The sequence below is a fragment of the Grampus griseus genome (genome assembly GCF_964374135.1).
Source record: "Grampus griseus genome assembly, chromosome: 11".
In the NCBI taxonomy this organism is placed as follows: domain Eukaryota; kingdom Metazoa; phylum Chordata; class Mammalia; order Artiodactyla; family Delphinidae; genus Grampus; species Grampus griseus.
In genome coordinates this window covers 71,627,277-71,651,099 of record NC_139005.1, presented here as the reverse complement: position 1 = coordinate 71,651,099, position 23,823 = coordinate 71,627,277, and positions in this window count along the sequence as shown.

The following is a 23,823-nucleotide window of genomic DNA, read 5'->3' as shown; positions in this document are numbered from 1 at the left end:
GCATTTTGATGTTTAATTTGTCTCACTTGTCCTCGTTCTGCTTTCTACATAGATACTTTTTCTATGCGTACGTTTGATCTCCTCAAACTAGTATGCCTCATGGGTCAGCTATCCCTGTTCTTTGTTTAGAATATTTTTGCTCCTTTATCCCTTGCTGCAATACTTTGCATGTCCAACATGGCATTCTAACCCAATTCAGAACAATTTGATATGTAGGGAACTCATTCATGCATTCATTCAACAAATATTTAATTCATGGCAGGTCCACATTAGGAGCTGACCAACTGTGAACAAGTCATTGTCCAAATTTTCACAGAGTTTAAAGTACTTAAGAAAGAACTATGTGCAGGGTGTTATGGAAGAAATCAGCCCAGTTTGTTTGCCACAGATGCCTTCTTTAGAGAAGTAGTCCTGAGCTGAGACTTGAAAAATTAGTAAGAAATTTAGCCAGGTGGAGGATTAGAAGGACATAGCATCCTAGCCAGAAAGGGTAACTTGGTAAAGAAAGCAGTAGCAAAGTGCCAAAGGGTTAGGCACACCTGTAACATATAAAACTAACAAAGGATTGTCTTTCACTTATTGTCAGCTAAAGTGAGCAATGGCAATGGTTTTCAAATCATAGCACTATCTTATATTCCCTCTAAAACCTTGGGCTGGTCTCAAGTTTCTTATCTGTAAATGAGGATATACCGCCTCAAACCACACAGAGTAGTTGGGATGGTTAAGTGAGAAAAGCCCATGTTACATACTGAGCACAAAATGCCTTGCAAAAAAGTATTTTACTGTTATTAGTTTCCAGGTCTAGATAATGTCATAATGGTGGAAATTTGGAGCAATCTGCTTATCGAAAAGACAGGATGTCGTTTAAATTTTTAAATATATTGAAATATGTAATTATTTGTATGTTTATATTAATTTCTATTTATATGTATTACAAATATATATACCTCCCTGAATAAAACCGTTTAGGCTGGCATAAAAGAGCAAGTGAATAAAGCAAATTCACAACGTTGAGAAGTTAAGACAGGTAAGGAGAGTGCGGAATGAAAGAATGCCACTCTTGTATTTTTGACAATGAACTGAAATTACCTTGGAACTTGCTATCTTAAGGGGAACTTGGTATTCCTTTTGTGCCCTCAGTTAAACCTTGGCACTCATGTCATTCTTCTGGACACAAATGCGTAGTTAATGAGGCTGGACTAAAAAGCACAAGTCTCTGATCAATCTGTATTATGTTTAATGATGCCCCCTCCTCACTCAAATACATGCAATGTTTTACTTTAAAAAGGCACTTTCCCAGCTGAAGACTGATTTCTTCCAACTGCAAAAGGAGCTTTGACATTTCTTTCTGGAAATCTAAAAAGAAATGTTAATTATTTACCCAAGTACAAGGCAGCTTACTAAACTAATCTGTTTAATGTTTACCAGAATCTGACTCTTTTTTTTAAAAAAATGATCCACTCTTCAATAGGCTCGAATTAGGGATACTCAATGTTTCTGTTTAATCTCATTTTTATCTTAACTACTTATGGGAACAAGTCTGGAGAAGGAAAGATAAATAAAATGCTGTCAGGTTAAAGTTGCTAACTTTATGCAAGCCAATATCTGCAATGCTTTTCCTTTATTTCCATGGTAGCTGTGCGCTGAGTTACTGTATTACAGTGACCATGAGCTCTTCTAAACTCTGAGTCCCTTGAGGAAAAGGCTGTGTCTTTTCTACTTATTCCTCTATGCTTAACACCAGGCCCACCACTGAAAGATTTTTGGATGGACGAAAGGATACGTTGCACAAACGAACAAATGAATCTTCTTAGGAAGACAAGACATGCACATGTGTAGAAACAAACACAAATTATCACAAAGCAGTACACAGCTACGTGTGGAAAAATAAGTGGGAAAGACATTGTGTCTTTAGCTCTTAGAAAAATCCAAGTGGCTGCTGATAGTTTGTGGACTTTGAACTAGCATTAACTTGAAATAAGAGTATTGTTTAAATTAAAATAGCTGCTTGGATAGAATGGTTCCTTACATTAAGTAAACTTAAACTAACACTGTTTCTATTAATGGTTCATTACTTTTCTACCCTGACATCTAATTCAACAAACATTATTGACCAATAACGTGTCATGTGACTTCCCTGCAATTGGCTGAAATTATTGCAGTTTAATTCTAGTATCTCAGGCTTGCCAGAACTTCTGATTCATACATGTAAAATTAATTTAAAAAAATGGAAAAATACTTCATTATCTGATAATGTCTAGACTTTTTCTAAATGTGGGTTCCACAAAAGAAGGAAGAAGTAACAGATTGTTAAAAAAAATTAAGAAGCGTGTGTAAATCTAAAATATTACTCTCTCATGATGAGTTCCTCTCTCTAAAAAAATCTGTTTTTCTGTTTATACTAATAATTCGTATACATTAATTGTTCAATATACAGTCATATTTAAAACATGTAAAATATGATTACTTCCAGAAATGTACAAAAATGTATACATGCTTATTTTTAAATTGAAATTTAGAGAAGTGAATATTACGGAAAGGGAAAATCCTCTATAAAAGAGTAGAAAGTCCTAATTCTATAGCAAGAGCAATCTGGGGACCTGAGGCTCTCAAAGGGACTGCCCTATCCACACATCAGCCAAGTTAGTAATCCAAGAAAGACTTATGCCATCATTTCATTTACTCTATAAATGCAAAATTAAAATAGAATTTTCCATTCTGTTAGATATAAACATCTGATTGGATCACAGTAATTGGTAGAATTAGATGAACAAATAAGATAAAGTAACACATGTGCTGAAATCCATGCGTGACTTTAGACTCTATGACCTTGTTGATTCTACCCTTCCAGCTACGTTCTGGTGGCACTTGAGAGCAAAATTATTGGTTTTTGCCACTGTCTCATTTTATGTGCAACTTGTGTCTGTTCTTTAAAGTTCACTTTATCATTTTGTGACCCCAGTGTACACATACATAGAGCTTTGCTAATGATAGGAATACTTTCCTTTATCCATTGTTCATCTCTGGCAGATCCCCCAGAAACAATCAACTGTAGGTAATTAGAAGCTACTGAAACTAAAATAAGAAAATGTAACAATAACAACACAAAAAAGCAGCAGGCAAAGAAATAAATCTTAGGACAAGGATCTAAAACGGTGGTTTTTAACCAGCTAGAGTATAACGAATATAAGTAAAACTAGTCAATTTTTAAAATGTAGATTTTTCTAAAAAACAGTTTCCTTTATGACTGTTAGGAAATTCATCCCTCTATAACTATCTTCTGGCTGATATAAGACTAGTATGGAAAAAGAGACTAAAGGTCAAAAAAAAAGATCTATGTACTAGAAAGAGATGAAGTATTAGAATGAGTCAATGCTCTCTCGACTTCATGTTTAACCTCTGGTTCACTTGAAGAAGCTTCTTTCAGTGAACACGAAACCCATTAAAAATTAAACCAAAGCATAAAGTGTGTACAGAGAAGAAAATCTTCCATAAATAAATTGGTTAGAGAAGATCTATATCATTTTTCTTCTGATTTAGTTGGAAAAAGGAAAGACAGAAAGAAAGTTATTGATTTGGAACCCAGAAATTACATTACTGTTGATCTCAAATTTAAAAAGAAAGCTCCTTGTATAATCACAACCTGGGAATAAGGAAAATAAAAAGTCTGCTTCAGTGGCCAGCATGATTGCAGCTACTGCTGACAAGTGTAATAAAGGTTTTCTAACCAAGAATGAGCCTCTGCCCTTGCCCATGTTTTCTGTTTCATGCAGACCTCAAGGAGTGATCCACATTTGGAAAGCAGATGGGATAGAAAAAGCAGTTAACTCCCATTCTAATCCTCTTTGTTTGTCTAGGGCACGTCTCTCCTTCCCTGAATGCTTACTTATTTTTATTTCAAAGGACTAAGTGTTCTTTAGCTTCCAAAATGATCATTTTTCATACATGGGTGAAAAGAAAACAGCAAGAATTTTTGTCATTAAGGCTATTTTATTTCAAGACTGAGAATAAAATAGTCAAAGAACCAAAATCCTTCTATTAGTAAGTGATTTTAATTTAACAGTTTCCTCCCAACATTAATCTTTAATTAATCAAAATCAAAAAGAAGACTTTTGAAAGGAAAACAGTTGGAAAAGTGCTGAAATTAGCATAACGGTCTAGATATATTCAGATAAGGCATGTTTAATAACACAGCATGTGAAAATCAGGGGAAACATTTCATAAGCTTGCACTTATGGTAGCATTTTTGTTCTTTAGTGAATAATGAGTTAGATTATGCCAGGAGAAAATTCATTAAAATAAAAGAAAAATATCCCTGGTATGATTTGGAAAGCTGATCATAAATATGCAAAAAATATAGCAGTAAAGAATTAAACTCTTCATATAAAGCAAAAATAACAATACTAACGTTAGCCAAAGTCAAACATATGGTAGAAAATGTTAAAGTAAGGTCATTTTTGATTGATAAAAGGCATCATCTAAACTGAAGGCATAACAGATCCACTATTATAGGTGAATAATATAGTATCAAAATGCAACAAGAAAAACACTACTAGAAATAAAAAAGTAATATATATATAAAGACTGTAGTAACATTAAGAGTTAACAATTCATTGTCAGTCCATCAAAAGCAAATAAAAGACATAAATCAGAACATAAATAATAGCTCTGTTACTATTAATAAAATAAAATTAATAGTTATATTTTCAAACATGCTATTTAGCAACAAAACAAATACACCTGCAGCTCAAGTATTTATAGAAAAATTATAAACACTGCTCAAATACCTGGTAGCAAAAAAGTTATGTATTTTATAAAATAGAAATTTTAATAAATATGACTACATTTTTTAATCAAATTGTTTAGATATTTAAAAGCTCAAAATATTTTGTCAATAACACCAACTTTGAAAATAATAAAGATGAAATTGCCACATATCAAATTTAAGGAATACAATAAACTATAGATAAAGTTAATTTCATGGTCTTAAATACTTTACTAATAAAGTAAATGAATAATAGTACTTATGAATAATTTGTATTCTTAAATATTTATTATTTTAAAATAGAGAAGATAAATGAAAATATCCAATTCAGAAATTTTATGAGAAAAAAAAAAGACCCAAGGATAGGAAGCAGAATGAAGTAATTAACATAATAATTTTTTTAAAACAAGAAAAAAAAAGAGGTATTTTTTTAAAAATCTGGTCTTTTGAAATAAAAGCAATAATATTGATTGACCTCTCAGAAATCTAATGAAGAAAAATTTTAAAATAAGAATGGAACTATGGAAAGAGCTGAAAAGAAAATTTTAAATATTTCAGAGAATATTGTCTACATATGCTTACAAATAAATGTAAAATCTCAGTGAAATGGATTCTCGGGAAAAATATCAAACTTGACTAATGAAGAAGTATGAAACCTGCATAGGTCATTCATATAGGGAAAGAACTAGAAAAGATTGACCCACCAGCAAAACTTTGGAGCCAGTGCCAATAAACAAATAATCTCACACTTTGAAGAAAGAGATGATTCCCATCTTACCTAATTCTTCCCAGAATATTACAAAGAGGAGACACAGTCCCCTGCTGAATAGGCAGCAGAGTTATGACACAGACCAATGGCATCTTACAGACCAGTGTTTTTTTTTTTTTCACTATATAGCAACAGTCTTATTCTCTAGTGTGGCAAAGCATGTCTTACTACAAAAATATGTTTATTTTTCTTTTTTAAACCCATTTTCCTAGGGGGAATACTAAAGCTCAGTGAAGTAAAATAATTTTCCCCAGGTCACCAAGTAGAGGAATGTCATCTGTCTCTTTTAAAGCTCTTTCCTTTCCTGGTACAATGCTTGAGCCCTGAGCCATCAACCTCCAACCAGCAGCCTATACCCAAACAGTAATTCTGCAGTTACACTCAAAACAGTCCAGCCTCATTTGTTTTTTATAAGTACATTTAGCTCTCAAGCCTTGATTCTATTTGATAGTACAAACTTGAATTCCTTTAAAACAAAATAACTCAGTTACTTCTGTTTTGAACTGGATTTCTTTGGGGAAACTACTCAATCACTTCAGGATTCTTCTCAGGACTTTTCCCCCTTCCCTTTCCTTATTTTCTGTTATGAAGCTCTGGAGGTTCTGGGGTAAGGGTGAGGTTTACACAGACTCTGGGTATAAGCAGAGGGGCACCTGGTCCATGCTAACGTCTCTGCTGGTGGACATGGCTCCAGCCCAACTTTTCCATTGGCTCGGGCAAGGCTGGAGCATTACCATCATCATAACCCAGCTTTGGTGGATTTCTGCTCATCCTCTGCTACAGTGCCCCCTTACTCTGCATCTCTGGGACCACCATCAGGCATGCCAGCTCTCATCTTTAGTCTCCTTTCTTGCTCCACTCATTGGATTGCTTCATTACCAGATAGATAAACTGTTCCTACATTGACTGCTCTTCCACGTTGAGATGGGCAACTAAAGGGTACCGGCCCCAGCAGTTCTACACAAGAGGCAGGACATCTACCTTCTGGAATTTTACCAGCTTTTGACTCTCCGAAGGGGCTGACTAATGAGTATTCTCAGAAACCCTGTGCATTGAATACTAATACCTGCATGTTTAAATCTCCTTTCTCTAACAATTCTATACTAGCCCTGAAAACATGGTGGTGCCTGAGATGGAGTAGAGACCTACCCCAAGAACCCCAGAGAATTCTCAGATGTGGTATAGTCCACTTCAACACTTAATGTTTAGAATAGAATAGAGGACTGTCATGGAATTCCAAGTCTCTAACCTTCATTCTCCAAACATATCCACAATCCACAATTTGGAAAGATAGACTCATTTTTTCTTTTATTCCCAGATTATGTAATCGTCACTTCAGAATGCATAAGCAAAAGATTGAGTAAGGAAAAAATTATTTATTAACGTAATTGGCAGTTTCCAAATGTTCCTTTTGATCAACATAATTAAAAATGTTTTTCTACCTTCATAGTATAAGTGTATGATGCTCAATCACTAAGGTAACCAAGGATGTACAGAAGACATATACCTAGGAACTTTGCAATTTTAAACTTAAGTGAAATTTTTAGTGATAAGAATTAAGGAATTATCCCTTGGCTAACTTATTTAGTTCAGGCACTGGTACAGTTTATCTGGCGTCTGAACTACTCTACTTCTATAGTGAATGCAATTCACAGACACACACACAAAGATCTGCGCAGTTAATCTATTCACTTAACATTTTAATGACAAATAGGCTAGTCAGAAGAGTATATGCAGCTGATTTAGTCATATCACATAGACATGCTCTTTACAAAAAACCTACGAACCACAAGAAGCTCCCAGAAACTTGGAAGTCATCTTAAAAACCTCCTTTTCCCTCAGCCTCCCCAACCTATCATTTATGAAATATTGCCAGTTTTACTACTTTAATCTCTTTGGTCTCTCTCTTCATTCTTCAATTCTGGCAGTCAATGATTTAGTTTAAGATTTATCATTTTGTGACGTTTATGACACTGGCTTCATTCTTTCTTACTCTTCCTGACTTCACCTCCAATTCAACTGCCACACCTGCCAGATATTTCTGATCTGATCTGTCAAAGTTCCTTTTGCAGCTTACTATTGCCTTCAGAATGAAAAGTCCAAACAGCTTAGGGTAGCCTGCCAGGAGCTCCACAGTCTCATGCCAGCTACTTCCCCTGCCTCACCTCTCCCTACTTTCTCATTTTATTCTGCTGGCTACACCTGGAAATTGTCAAGTCTTCTTTCATCTCCAGACTTTGAGCTTGCTTGTTGTCCCTCTTTCCAGAACATCCTCTCTCTCTTCCCTCCCTTCACCTAGCTAGTATTTACTCATCCTCCAATGTGCAGTTTAAGCAGCATCCTCCTTCCAACTCCCCGCCCATTTCCGATCTGATCAGAACGCTGCTCTCCACTGGCTGCAAAGGCTCCTGTGTATATCTCCTCCGTTAAGCACCATACAAACGTTGTTTGCTTTGTTTCTCCTTCGGCAGTAAATCCCCACAGGACAGTGAATGTGTCTTTGTCATCTTCATAAACCCTGGGCCTAGCACAATGCCAGGCGTAGTAACATTCAAAAAGTATTTGTTGGGGCTCCACTGGTGGCGCAGTGGTTGAGAGTCCGCCTGCCGATGCAGGGGACATGGGTTCGTGCCCCGGTCCGGGAAGATCCCACATGCGTCCTGCGCGTGGGATCCTGCGTGTCCGGAGCCTGTGCTCCGCAGCGGAAGAGGCCACAGCAGTGAGAGGCCCGCGTACCACAAAAAACAAAACAAAACAAAACAAAAAGTATTTGTTGGCTGAGTCATTCAATAAAATAGTTACTTGGAAGCTGTGTACTCTTGAGCAAAGTACCTAACTGTCTCACCTGTCTTCACCTACAAAATTGTTATAATATTACGCTCATCTCCTAGGATTTGTAAAAAAGTTAAGTGAAATTATATAACAAGGTTATTTGCTCAAGAACTGTTGTCTGACAGATTTGTTTATATCCCTATTCTATCTTGAGCAAAGTACCTGTCTCACCTGTCTTCACCTACAAAATTGTTATAATATTACGTTTATCTCCTAGGATTTGTAAAAAAGTTAAGTGAAATTATATAACAAGGCTATTTGCTCAAGAACTGTTGTCTGACAGATTTATGTTTATATCCTTATTCTCTTTTATTGGCAGTGTGACCTACTTTCACTGTATTACCTAGAGCAAATTTAATGATCTTCCCAAACTTTATCTTTCTTATCTGTTAAAAATTTAATGTTACGGTTTCCCAATGTGCATAAAAGATGTACCAGAGCTTTGTGCATAGTTGCGACCTAATAAAAGTTTGCTGCGATTATTACCACTATTAATATTTGGTCTAGTAATATTTACTATTAACGACATAGGTTATAAACAAAGTGATTATGACTCTAGGGGTCAGTATTACAAAGAAGGTTCAGGACTTTCATTAGACTTGTAAAGAAATAAATTTCCTACAACAAAAATTGAACACTTTTGGAAAAACAACGTAAGTAATAAAAATTAATTAATTATTGTTATAACATATGGGCTTTATTTGAAACTAATAACAATAAATTATTCTCAAGATTTATATCAGATTTCTTCTTAGAATTGAAAAGACTGATGACAGGGCATAATAATAATAAGCAATGTACATATCTAGGGCAATATATTTTGACATTCTTCAACTACTTTGGAACATTAAACAGCAAGGGAAGCAGAAATAGCACAGAGAAAAAGGAAAAGAAATTAAGAATGACTTTAAAGAAAGCAAAGGAAACATGATTTTCATTTGACCTACATTTAGAAAGGGAAGTTCTATAACATAGAAATAACAAGGAAATGTTAGGCACACTGAATATCTAATACTTAAATCCACCTGTTGCTAGAGATTAGAAAAATTATTAGTTGTTGTTGTTATTGTTGTTGTTGTTTGCGGTACGTGGGCCTCTCACTGTTGTGGCCTCTCCCGTTGCGGAGCACAGGCTCCGGACGCGCCTGCTCAGCAGCCACGGCTCACCGGGCCAGCCACTCTGCGGCATGTGGGATCTTCCCGGACCGGGGCACGAACCCGTGTCCCCTGCATCGGCAGGCGGACTCTCAACCACTGCGCCACCAGGGAAGCCCTATTAGATTTTTTAAAACCCCTAATTTGTTGACTATATTTAAGGATCAAAAATGTCTCTTGCAAAAACAAGTGTTAAAGATTCGGTTATTCAAAAAGGAAGTTTGTCTTAAATTGTTGCTTATGATCAATTTTGACAGAGAACAAGTCTTTTAACTGCCGCAGTCAGCCTGAGGATTCATTATTTCCTATTTATTTAACGTTACAGATAAAGTCAGTACTGCATCAAACGTAGACAGCTTGGTGCCTGCCCTAAGGGTAGAGGAAATTTCAAAATGGGAAGAGGACACAGCCTTAATAAGTATATTATATTTGTCTTTTGACTTTGGCTATATTTGGCAGCTCCTCAGTACAAATGACATTTTTTCTGTAGTATCAACTAAAATACTGCAGAAAGTTTAGTAATGTTACTTTCAAAAGAAATTAAACAAGCTGTGCTGATAAAGCTGCTTTCATTGTTCTCCACTTACCTAAGTAGCTGAAAACCTTTTTTGGAAGAAGCCAGGGAATGAAATATAAACATTTTCCTCAAGCAAAGCACAGAGCAGCACTGGTTATATTGGGATCTGACTTATCTAGATACAAGTTGGAGATGCTTAGATCATGGTGAGAGGGGCATTACAGTTAAGTTTTAAATATTTCTTTTTGTGACAAGATTAGAGCCAAAAATGGTAAATTATTGGCAGAAGTCTTGGTTTGAAACCAAAACACACCTGTCATAGTGAATGAGCCTCTAGTTCTATGATCAGAATCATAGAACTGATCACTCCATAAACTCTATCAGGAGAATGTACATATGTGTGTGTGTGTGTGTGTGTGTGTGTGTGTGTGTGTGTGTGTGTGTGTGTGTCTGGGGGCAGGGGGAACAGGAGGAAAGGACGTGGAAAATAAGCATAACATGGAATTCAGTACAAAGGCAAATCCTAGACAGGAGAAAGGTAAGAGCATTGAAGAAAATATCATGAACAAAATGGTCAGCTTCCACCCCACAAATAGGTCCTCATGAAAGTGCTCAAGAACTAGGAAAATAAAACTGTGTTCATGTTTGCATCTCACAATGAGTTTCTCAGTTTTTACGAAACCAATGTTATTTAGCAACCTCTTGAAAGCTTCTTATTTTAAACATTTAAATACAGTCCTTTCTTTTATTTCAGAAAACGTATTACTGTCTATGAACTTTTGAGTCTACAACAACTAAGTGTGAGGCTCAGAAAGCAAATTATTTTAGTAATTAAGTATTTCTGCCTGCTGACATTTCATCAGTTTTTCAGGTTGAAACGTTATTACTCTCTTTCCTTAGCATTTAACTTTTCATCTGCCAGTCTTATAATCCTAATTAGATTGCAAATCTTTGTGTCTGATTTTTCCCTGTGTCCTCCATAGGACCAACCCAGTATCTTGTATGTAGACAATAACTGGTTTTCATTTGATTTCATTGGAAATAATATTAGGATGGAAATCAGAAAGAAATAACAGCTTCATTTTAAAGTTAACATGGACCCACTAAAAAGAAAATAAGAAATGATACTAGAAACAGATGGAAAATTAATACTCTACCCAGTCATCTACTCATTGAAAAATATTAGAATGACTTCCATGTGCCAGGTACTGTTCTAGGCTTTTGGGACATGTTGGTGAATAAAACAGACAAAAATACTTGCCCTCTACAAAAACTATATGCCAGAGGGTAATAAATGTTATGGGGAAAAACAAAGGGTAAGGGGAGTGCCAGGGGCAGAAATGCTGGGGGGAATGGGGTGGATTTTTAATAGGGTAGTTAAGGAAGGCCTCACTCAGAAGGTGATATTTGAGCAAGACACAGTGGAGACAGGGAATGAGCCAGGAGAGTACCTGGGAGAAGATTCCAAGCAGGGGGAACAAGTCCAAAAGGCCTTGAGGTTGAAACAGGTTATGTGTACTCAATAATCAGTGAGGCAGCCCCTGTGGGCCGAACATCGTGAGCGACAAGAGTGTTGTGGGAGATGAACTCAGAGAGATAATAAGCTTGGGGCGAGGTGTAGATTGTGTAAGGTCTTACAGACCATTGCAAGGACTTTTTTTTTATTTGGGAAAGGGGCATGGACAGTGAGATGTAAACTCAGAAAATCTTAACAAGAAAAGTGCCATGATCTGACTTATAGTCTAATTTTTACTTTAGGATCACTCTGTTTGCTTTATTGAAACAGTGTTATAAAAGTGTAAGGGAAACCAAACAGGAGAAATGTCAACAATCTAGGCAAGAAATGATGATGGTTGGGCCCAGAACGATAGCAGTAAATGTAGTGAGAAGTGATAGGATTATGATTATATATTGAAGGCAAGGTCAACAAGATTTGATGATGTAAAGCACAAAAATAAGGCAGACATCATGGATGACTAAAGGTGTTAAGGTATATTACCTAAAACTTGGAAATATGACAAAGGGATGACTGTGTGTCCTTTTATATTAGACCACTGTCTCACAGGCCTGGGCAAGGATGACTGAGTTCTCCAGGGCATATACTGATGTTGACTTACTATTTACTATTGTGAAATAAACTACCATGAAGTTACATGTTCCCTTGTAAACTTTTGTGCAGTAGAGATGCAAATATTTTCCATCCATTGCAGAGGATAACCTCAACAACATGATTGTCCTGAAGATTATTAACCACTTTTGTCTCCAATTTAGCAAACTTATTTTGCTTGCTTTCCTGACTGACTATACAACATGTTTCTCCTTTGAATCAGTTTTACCTCTTTTGAGTCTTTGATTCTTTTTGAATCAGCTTTACCACCCTGCTGGTTCCCTCATACGTGAGCTAATAAATTTTTGGCACAAGTTCACCTTATACTTGTATGAGTCATGTTTTTATCTTTTTAAAACATTATACTTTGACAAGGTTTCTGGGTGTGAGCAATTGTAAGAATAAAGCTCCCATTTACCGAAGTGGGGGAGATTGTTGGAGGCACAAAGTTTAGAGGGAAGATTGATAGTTCAGCTTTGGACAGGTGATGTATGAGGTGCTTAGGAGGTCTTCAAGTAGAGATCTTGAGTAGGAAGTTGGATGGAAGAGTTGGAGTAAGGGAAGACAGCTGTATTCAAGATACAAAATTGGGAGCCATCAGTGTCAGACATGGTCTTAAAAGTCATGAGACTGGATGAGATCTCTAAGGGAGTCTAGCTAGGAAAAAAACCTCTAAGGATTGATTCCTGAGGCCTGCCAACCATTAAAGTTCAGGGAAATAGGATGGATGAGAAGAAAAAAAAAGGTACCTAGGAAATTCACGGGTTTATGCTGTCCTGGAAGCTAACTGAAGAAGATGTTTCAAGTAGGATACAGGAACCTACTCTGTCGATGCCACTGAGTCCTGAAGCTAGATAAAGACTGAGAATTGACACTGAATTTAGAAACATATGTGTCCTTAGTGCCCTTAACCAAAGTACTTTTGATGCAGTTCTGGGGTTAAAAGTCTAAGTGGATAAGTTCCAAAAAGAATGAGGATGAAGCAATTGAAGAGGGTAAATACAGACGATCCTTTGGAGGAATTTTACCTTATCTCTTAGTAGAATTGTTCAACCACAGTAAGAGGAGAACAGGCAGAGGCTGTGGGCACAGATTCAGGCCCAGGTTCATGGCTATGCATGTGAACTGAGACAAGTCAGCCTGACTGTGTGCTTTTCTTAACTCATACTCTGCTCTGAGGGTATGAGTATAAGATGGACTAAAAGTTTGAACAGCAGCTGGCAGCTTTTCAGGTGATCATGATGGAGCAAGAGAGGCTCAAAAACTTGAGGTTATATAAAGAAGTGATTAAAGTGATGGACCACAGAATTAAGCTGGAGAAGGAGAGTAAAAGGTACATGAGGGAGTAAATGAATAGTGAAAAAGAGGATCATAGGATCTTATAAAATTAATTTTGAAGTCAGAGAACTCTAGAAATAAGTTATAAAGTCAGAGAACTCTAGGGAGGTGGAATTGGAAGGTTAAATTCTGGTAATTCAGACTATAGCTCGTTAATTATAAAGTCTAGATGATGACTGTGAAACTTTGTGGCTAAAATAGGGTGGAGACTCAGGGTCAGAACCATGAAAAAAGAAGAAGCAGAGACACAGAACACATTCAACAGTGAACAGGCACATGGCACTGACTCCCAAGGAGTAGTTGCCCAGCTATGAAGTGGTGCGGTGGAGTGAGGCCCCCAGCAAGTCTGGGTGTAGATACTGTGCTCTTAGATAATACCTGGTAATGTCATGCAATTGTTCAGCTGATGTAAAGTAAGTTGCATTGCTTTTCATAGCCTTAAGTTAGAGAAATAGGAAGCATTGTAGAAATATTTACTTTGCATACTAGAGTGGATGGTCTTCCAAATAACACTTTAAAATACCCATCTTTTCTACTCCTCAAAATAGCATTTCCTAAGTGAACAATAGCTCACCTTTTGGCCCTTTTCACCAAGAACACAAACAGAAAGCAAAGTAGGCAGTATAGAAAGCTAGGTAACAGTAAAACCAGTGGCCTACACATGAAAAGAATATAAAACAAATCAAGTGGTGGAGGCAAAATTTTTTTTTTTTTAAGTGTCAAAGAAGGCGGGAAAAGTATGTTCAGGAGAATGAGAAAATAAGCTTATAAGACTTTGCATAGGGATCAGAAAAGCCTACATATAGTAATAATAGTGAGTAACCTATGGAAAAAATTACTCAAGAATTTATACTGGAGAACAAAGGAAGATGTCTGATGAAACAATAAAACCAAGGTGCACCAGTCACTTCTGGTTAATAAACTACAACATGTATCGTGGGACTAGGGAAGATTTGGAGCATTTAAAATTACTCACATTGACAGACACATTTGCTCAATAAAATACAGCCTATTTGTAATTTATTGTGTAAAGTTTAACTATTTAATACATGTATTATTTTACTCATACCATCTACGTCATAACTCACAAATAATGCTTTTTCTGTTTGTTTAAAACAGAAATACTACCAGTATTAGTAATGCTTGAATCCAAATGACCTTAGGAAACATGAAAGAGTAAACAGAGAGTAGCCATGCTCGGGTAGCAATGGAGGCTCTCAAGTTGGTTCTGCTGGCATCTTCTTTCTGCAAGATGGGGTTACAGATTTAATATTTGAATATGTTATGTTTGGTTATACAATCACTCCTCTCTTGATATAAACCAAAGTGTTCACTCAAGAGCTTGGCTCAATTTTTTTTTTTTAATAGAGCATTAAAAAGATGGTAATTGGGCTTCCCTGGTGGCGCAGTGGTTGAGAGACCGCCTGCCGATGCAGGGGACATGGGTTCGTGTCCTGGTCTGGGAAGATCCCACATGCCGCTGAGCGGCTGGAGCCGTGAGCCATGGCCGCTGAGCCTGCGCGTCCGGAGCCTGTGCTCCGCAACGGGAGAGGCCACAACAGTGAGAGGCCCGTGTACCGCAAAAAAAAAAAAAGATAGTAATTGCAATTAGATTATTATCATGTAAATTTCTCACTGTGATGACAGAAGCGGTAGAAAAATCTAACAAAAACAAATTAAAAAGAATGGTTTTGGTATCTACTGAATCTGCCTGTGAAGTCTCAAGTAATCTCTTAAAGACTTGCCCACACCCTCATTATATAAAGGTGATCCTCTGTCACTTTTCCATGATTTTAAAGGAAAAATAGTTTGAGAACAAGTGTTAATTGCATACTGCCAGTTTTATAATAAAAACAAAAAGATTTGGGGTTGGAATGGTGTTATTTAAACAACTCAATTGAGAAATGATTTCGATCTGTCCTAGTACAGCAAACACAATTGAAAATATACACATTTATTCCGTCCATTTAACTGGCAGGAAACATTGTTCCTTAATTCCAGTTTACACATTCCTAGTCATTTTCGTAACAGCACTGAGAAAAACCAAACAGTACATTTCTGGGGGATTATAGCACCTCTCAGATAGTCGTAATCACTTGAAGAGCATTACTAGGTGCAAGGCTTAAGGCCAAAATATGCTAATAATGCACAAAGGCACTGCCTATCTTTAAGGAAGACATCTGAACAAGACAGAACAGTATCTCTACATATGTTGTATCCTACAACGATTTAAAGGATTTATGGTCATTAAATAACTTGAAATTTTAGAAAGTATTTTTGGTCACTTGTAGAAAAGGCTGTAGTCAAATTATAGTTTCATGACAACAGTACCAGAAAATTTTAGAGTTTGCACTACCCTTTAACCGTCGAAAATGTAGTCCCACTGTTTACTTTGATATATAAAAATTTTCATTTTGGATGGATTAATTCCCTGCACTCTCCACATACACACATCCTATTACGCACTTGTCACATCCCATGTAGTTAGTTCATCTACTGCTAAAGTTTGACTGGACTGTACGTTATCTGTAAATTCCCCAAATCTTGATGAACATGTGAAAATTTCCTTCTCCTGGAGTCAGCAATCTCTGCAAGTCAGTTTATTCCAGGGGCAACTGAGAATCTTGGTCTGTTTCACAAATCTAAGGATTATGTTTGCCTCCTGAATTATAAAGCAACTCAGGATTTCCTGACAGAAAATATTTGCCACTGACCTTATTTATGTTTGTCAAATGTTTTAGATGCTCCAAATTGCTTCATGTCCATTATTTCTCTTGAATTAACTGTGATAAAGGGGGAAGGGACTGGGTTCTCTTTGTTCAGGTACTGGTCTTTCATAATATCTCAAGGGTTTCTTAATACTCAGAACTCTTAAAGTTAAAAGTGAGAGGTGAGGTACCAACACATGTTTAAACAACAACAACAGCAAAGTGTGTATAAAGTGAGAAGGGAGTTAGTTGGCTTACGGAACTTGAGCATTAACTTCAGAGAAGCCTAAATAACAACAGAATCTAAGTTATATCATCGATGCTCAGTTTCTCTTGACCTCTGAACTCTGCTTTCCTCCTGTGTCCTCTCTATTCTTAGACTGCCTCAGCCCTCTAATGGCAAAATGGTTGCCAGAAGCTCCGGATGTACCATATTTCATGAACCCTACATCATCACTGACTGTAAGGAAGAAAAATAGTTTTAGGTACCAGCAAGAAAACTGTTGACCTTTAAATAATAACACAATAGTTTATGACATAGATTGTAAAATGCAACCCAATCTCAGAGATATTAAAATGTAAGTGAAAATGGGGCATCCTAGAATCAATGAAATGTAATTGGCCATTTTCTCAGCAACTCCAAGGTCATAATAGAATTTATAACACTTATCAGGAACAGCTGGACTTAAATAAGATCATGCCTATCTCTGAATGAATTAGAGTGGCTGGCCAGAAAACCAGTATATGCTGATCAATTTCACTCCAGCCCCTTGGGCCAACAGGAAGGAAAGGGTGGTTTCCTTGAGGAAAAAATAAGATCTCTTCCAGAATAAGAGGAAATAAATTCTGGAAAGGCAATATAATAATAAATGTCCAATATTATAAATCTATATAATAACAAAACCATAGGATGGCTGACTGTCATTGAATAATTATATGTCTTCACTGAATATCTGATCTCTGTAGCAAGACTTTTAGAACTCTAGAAGAATTTATAGAGAAGGAAAAATAATATTTGGGGGGCTGAACAGTATCTGAAAATATTTCACTTCGTTTTCAAAAGATTGTTTCTCTTTTTTTTTTTTTAACATCTTTATTGGGGTATAATTGCTTTACAATGGTGTGTTAGTTTCTGCTTTATAACAAAGTGAATCAGTTATACATATACATATGTTCCCATATCTCTCCCCTCTTGTGTCTCCCTCCCTCCCGCCCTCCCTATCCCACCCCTCCAGGCGGTCACAAAGCACCAAGCCGATAAGATTGTTTCTCTTTTTATCCCCCATCTCTTGCTTCACATTTTTTTTTACAATACAGAAACCACCTACTGTTAGTCCTGAGGCCTATAGCATCAAGGCTACAAATATTTCTAGCCGATGAAACAACATTATGATAGTATTCTTCCAGTATTATATTTGTTTGGACAGTACCCAAAATGTGAGCTCAATTTCATCTTATGTTTTAGTAAGGATGCAATTTATATAATAACTTAGAATTAGTTGAACACCCTATACAGCACTTTCATCACCAAAGGGAATAAACAATAAAAAATGAAAAGCTCCTCTGTAGATCCTTATAATCTGAGTAGCTGGTTACTTTTAATTCAAATTATAGGCAAAAACTAAGAAGTACCATAAAGAGGCTATATGAGATTTTTAGTTGTTTGGTTTTTCCTGTCAATGGGTAGCACTGATGCCCCTTTGCTAGGATCTCAGACACTTTTTTACTTTAAAAGATGAAGCAAAAGATGCCCCCCAGTCTGGCCATTCAGCGTTAGGAAGAGCATTAATCGCAGATCCACCAGCGTGCAGCTACTCTGCAGCCCTCAGTGGGGTGATGACCAAAGGAATCTCTGAGTGACAGGCAGCAGAATCAGAAGTGGCTGGAGAATTTAAGAGCTTTTTAAGATTCAATCATTATGCATTCTCTACTCTGTAGACACTAACATGCTTTTTCATTTATTACCATTTTGAAAGTAGAATCTAATTCAGCAACTAAAGCAGTCAGTGCAGCAAGAGCAGCCAAATAATGAAGAGAAGTGAACAGGACGACATCAGGATACAGGCGGCCGCGAACAGTGCAAGAATGAAAGAACTGTGAGAATCAGAAATATATTCTATAAGGATTTACAGAGAGGGCAGCAAAGCCCTAACAGAAATAACTAAAAAATTGAGCACTCGGCCACTCCTAAGAGGGTGGAGTTTAAATCTTCGGTAACAAATGTAAAAAGATGTTTAGGAGGATGGAAAGGAAGGGAATATAGTTAAGCATCTTTTGTATGCCAAGTACTAAACTAGACACAATTTCATTTAGACTCTACAACAACTTTAGGAGGTAGACATTGTTCTGTGTTACAGACGAAAACACTGAAGCAAAGAGGAATTAAATAATTTCTTTAAGGAAACATAGTAGAAAACCGAGGAAAGCAGGACTACCTACTAGGCATCCATTCATAAATTCAACAAATAATTATGGGTACCTTCTATGTGCCAGGTACTTAGGCTTACTTAATCATAGCCAAAGTCCATGACACATTTTTAAATAAGAATTCTAAAATTAGTAAAGATATAAAAGAAGGAATCTAAAACATAAGAAAAATAATATGAAGAAAGAATAATCTGATTTGGAAAATAACTAAATAGAACTTCTAGAAATGAAATATAAGGTCACTGAGATTTTTTTTTTTTTAATGCAGTGGGTAGGCTCATAAAATAACTGTCACTTCCTGGGCACTTAACCGTGTAACAGATACTGTTCTGAGCATCCACTTAATTTGTCCTTACAACCCAGCTTTGAGGTAGGTATTATCAGTATCCACATCGCGCAGATACACAAAAATGTGGAGGAACTTGCCCAGAGTCACATGGCCAATTTGAGATGCCAGGATTTGAACGTGGCATTGCAGAGTCTTTATTCTTTAAAAAAAAAAAAAAGCTGAATAAAGATACAAAAATAGATACATAATTCACATACCATACAATTCACCCATTTAAAGCGTACAATTAAATAGTTTTTAGTAAGTTCACAGAATTGCACAATCATCACCACAAGCTAATTTTAGACATTTTCATCACTCACAAAACAAAACCCATGCCCATCCCCTGCTCCCCATTTCTAAGCAACCATTAAACTACTTTCTGTAGTTTTGCTTATTCTGGACATTTCATACAAATGAAATCATACAATATGTGTCTTTTGTGACTTGCTGCCCTCACTTAGCATAATGGTTGAAAGGTTCCTCCATATTGTAGCAGGCATCAATACTTCATTCTTTTTTTATTGTCAAATAATATTTTATTGTGTGAATAGGCCATATTTAATTTATCCATTTATTAGCTGATGAACACTGAAGTTTTCACTTTTTGTTATAAGCTGAATAATTCTGTATAAATAATGCAGCTATGAATGTTCATGTAACAAGTTTTTGTGTAGATATATGTTTTTATCTCTCTTAGGCATACAGGTAAGAGTAGACTTACTGGGTCATATGTAACTTTATGTTTAACATATTGAAGAACTACCAAACTACTTCCCAAAGTGGCTACACCATTTTACATTCTAGCGGATGTGAAGTGATATCACATTGTCATATTGATTTGCATTTCCCTATTGACTAAAGATGCTAAATATCTTTTCACGTGCTTAGTGGCCATTTCTGTGTCTTCTTTGGATAAATGTCAATTGAGATCCTTTGCTCATATTCTGGATATATATTATTTACATTGCCTTTAACCTAGCTCTTAGCAAGAAGTCTGTGAACGGGATAAAATAGGAAAAGGGAGGTAGTTATCATTGGATGAAAAAACCATAAAGCCTGTGATATGAAGTCCTTTGCCGTGAGACTTGCCAAGCCCAGAACACCAAAAGTGGTGGAAATTCCATCCCAGAGGAGACAAAATAAATGATTGTGTGAAACGTTTCAAGACAGACAAACAAAATTGAAGCTTCAGACTATGCCAGCTCACTGCCCTCCCCTTCTACAAATAATTCTTCAACGAATAACTGGTCTCAGGGCTTCCCTGGTGGCGCAGTGGTTGAGAATCCACCTGCCAATGCAGGGGACACGGGTTCAAGCCCTGGTCCGGGAAGATCCCACACGCTGCGGAGCAACTAAACCCGTGCACCACAACTACTGAGCCTGTGCTCTAGAGCCCGTGAGCCACAACTACTGAGCCTGCGTGCTGCAACTACTGAAGCCCGCGCGCCTAGAGTCCGTGATCCACAATGAGAAGCCACTGCAATGAGAAGCCCGTGCACTGCAACGAAGAGTAGCCCCCGCTCGCTGCAACTAGAGAAAGCCCATGAGCAGCAGTGAAGACCCAACACAGCCAAAAATCAATAAATAAAATAAACAAATTTATTTAAAAAAACAAATAACTGGTCTCATTTAAATATAAGTAGAAGAAAGGACCCAATAAATATATCTTTGGGCAGATACAGCCCAAGAAGGAGAACATGAACTAAGTAAAAGGAAGATTCAGTAAATATATCATGGTATAATTGTTCTTCCCACCCATTCCCCCAAAAAAGGTTAGAAGTCTTACCAAATACTTCTGCTAGGTTCAAAGAAATTACAAATAACATAATCAGTCTTTTAAAATACTTTTTAAAAGAGATACAAATATTTAAAGAAGTGGTTATTAGATAGGAGGAAGTGAAAAGCAAGGTGAAAGAAGTCAGGAGAGAAATGTATGAGAAAGATAGAAATCTGACAGATTTTAAAGTTACAGTAAGATAGGAAAACAAAGAATAAACATGACAAAATGGAGTAAAAGACATTCTAGGCAAGCCAGAAGTAATCACCATCATTAAACAGCATAAATATACAAAATATATGTTTATTAAAAAAGATGATCAGATGGAGGAAAATATGCATATAATTGGCAGTCCTATAAAAGAGAATTTATATAGTATCAAAATTATTTAATCCTTTCACAGAAGGAAAGTTTATTTAATAAACAAAACACACTTCTGGCCCAGAAAACATCAACAAGGAAATATAAATACAAAGACATGTCTTTGTAACATTACTAAACTTTAAGGATAAAAGTATAAAATATATTTTAAAAATATATTTAAAAGAGAAAAAAATATTTCCTTCAGAAAGGAAAAGATGATGTACGATGAGAAATATCACCCGTCTTGGCTTCAGACTCTTCTATAGTAACATTCCATGTCTGAGGACAGTGAAAAGATGCCTATGAAGTGCTGAGGGAAAGAAAGTGATCCAACAATTTTATGCCCAGCAAAGTGGCCTACTGCATGTAAGTGCCAGAGAGAATGCAGCACCCATGAGCCCTTCTTGTAAAATTACCAGCCAGTGAAAACCAGCCAACTGACAGATGACTCAAAATAATGACCTCAGGGAAGAAGTTATGGACAAAAGACTAATAAAAAACCTTGTATCTATTTAATTGTGGAACTCAACATGATGCTTATGGTTACAGGCAGAATTCAAATGTTATAAGCTTTGACAACATATGATTAATAAAGTAATATTTCAAAAATTGGTGGTCAGGGGGCTTTCCTGGTGGTGCAGTGGTTAAGAATCCGCCTGCCAATGCAGGGGACACGGATTCAAGCCCTGGTCCGGGAAGATCCCACATGCCGCGGATGATCTAAGCCTGTGCTCCACAATTACTGAGCCTGCACTCTGGAGCCTGCAAGCCACAACTACTGAGCCCATGTGCCACAACTACTGAAGCCTGCGTGCCTAGAGCCTGTGCTCCACAAGAAGAGAAACCACTGCAATGAGAAGCCTGCGCACCACAACGAAGAGTAGTCCCCGCTTGCTGCAACTAGAGAAAGCCCGCACACAGCAACGAAGACCCAACGCAGCCAAAAATAAAACAAATAAAATAAATAAATTTATTTAAAAAAAAATTGGTGTCAGGAGAAGGGAAGATGGCAACCTCTAGGTGCATTTAAATACCAACATATCTCAGAGATATTGGGGATTCAGTTCAGACCACTGTAATAAAGTGAATATCGTAATAGAGTGGGTCACACAAAATTTTTGGTTTCCCAGCACATATAAAACTTATTTATACACTATACTGTAGTCTATTAAGTGTGCAAAAACATTATGTCTAAAAAAACAATATTTGTACTTTAATTTTAAAAATATTTTATTGCTAAAAAATGCTAACCATCATCTAAGCCTCCAACAAGTCATAATCTTTCTGCAAAAGTAACATCAAAGATCATTGATCACAGATCACCATAGCAAATATAATAATAATGAAAAAGCTTGAAGTATTGCAAGAATTATCAAAATGTGACACAGACACAAAGTAAGCAAATGTTGGAAAAATGGTGGTGATAGACTTGCCTGAAGCAGGGTTGACACAAAACTCCAATTTGTAAAAATCAAAATATCTGAGAGGTACAGTAAAGTGAAGTGCAACAAAACGAGGTATGCCTGTAGTTTTTTCTTTATTAGTATTTTTTAAAATAAATTTATTTATTTTTATTTATTTATTTTTGGCTGCGTTGGGTCTTCGTTGCTGCGTGCGGGTTTTCTCTAGTTGTGGTACGCAGGGCTTCTCATTGTGGAGGCTTCTCTTTTTGGGGAGCATGGACTCTAGGCGCGTGGGCTTCAGTAGTTGTGGCTCGTGGGCTCTAGAGCGCAGCTCAGTAGTTGTGGCACACGTGCTTAGTTGCTCCGCGGCATGTGAGATCTTCCTGGACCAGGGCCCAAACCTGTGTCCCCTGCATTGGCAGGCAGATTCTTAACCACTGCAACACCAGGGAAGCCTTAACTAGCAATTTCTAAAAGAAATTTTAAAAGTAAATTTTAAGAGAGGAAGATCCTTCATTTTAAGGGAAATGATGACTGAATTTCATCAAGTGGTATGATGTGTTCTATTGGATTTGAGTAAATATTACCTTTAATTGGATTATTTGTATCACTATTTTATTTAGAGAAAAAATTAGATATGGTACCCCCCAATCAGCATATGCCTATTAAGTATGCATTTATATAATAAATTTTGCCTCCTTTAAATTAATATAATTAATTGCATTAGTAATTTTTTGCTATTGAGCTGTCTTCACACTCCTTGAGTAAATTCAGCTTGAATCATGGTATATTCTTTGATGAATTGTTCAATTCTGTTAACTAACAATCATTCAGAATTTTTATATTTATATTCTTAAATATATGTACGGGGGTTGGGGGAAGGTTGTACTAGCTTTTTTTTTAATCAAGTAAACACCAGCCTCATAAACCTTATTAGAGATTTTTGTCTTTTTCCAAATTTTAAAATGGTTTAAATAACAGTATACTTATCTAATTTTTAAACGTTAGCCTTTTTATGGTATTCTTACATTATCTTCCAAATCTTTCTATAGTTATTATCTGCTCAGGTTTTCTATTTTTACTTAAGTTAGTTTTGTTTACTCAATAATCACCCAGTTCCTTTTGGCTAGAATATCATTCAGTGCCTCTTGGTCTTCAAATTTATTGCCACAGAATTGCAAGTAATATTCTCTCACAGTTCTCTTAATCTCTTCCAAATCTTTTGTTATATTTCCTTTCCTCCATCCCAACCCAACACATCAAGACGGAATCTTCAGAATTCTTTTACTGCCCCACTCCACACACACCCACATATAAGACCTTTAGAACACT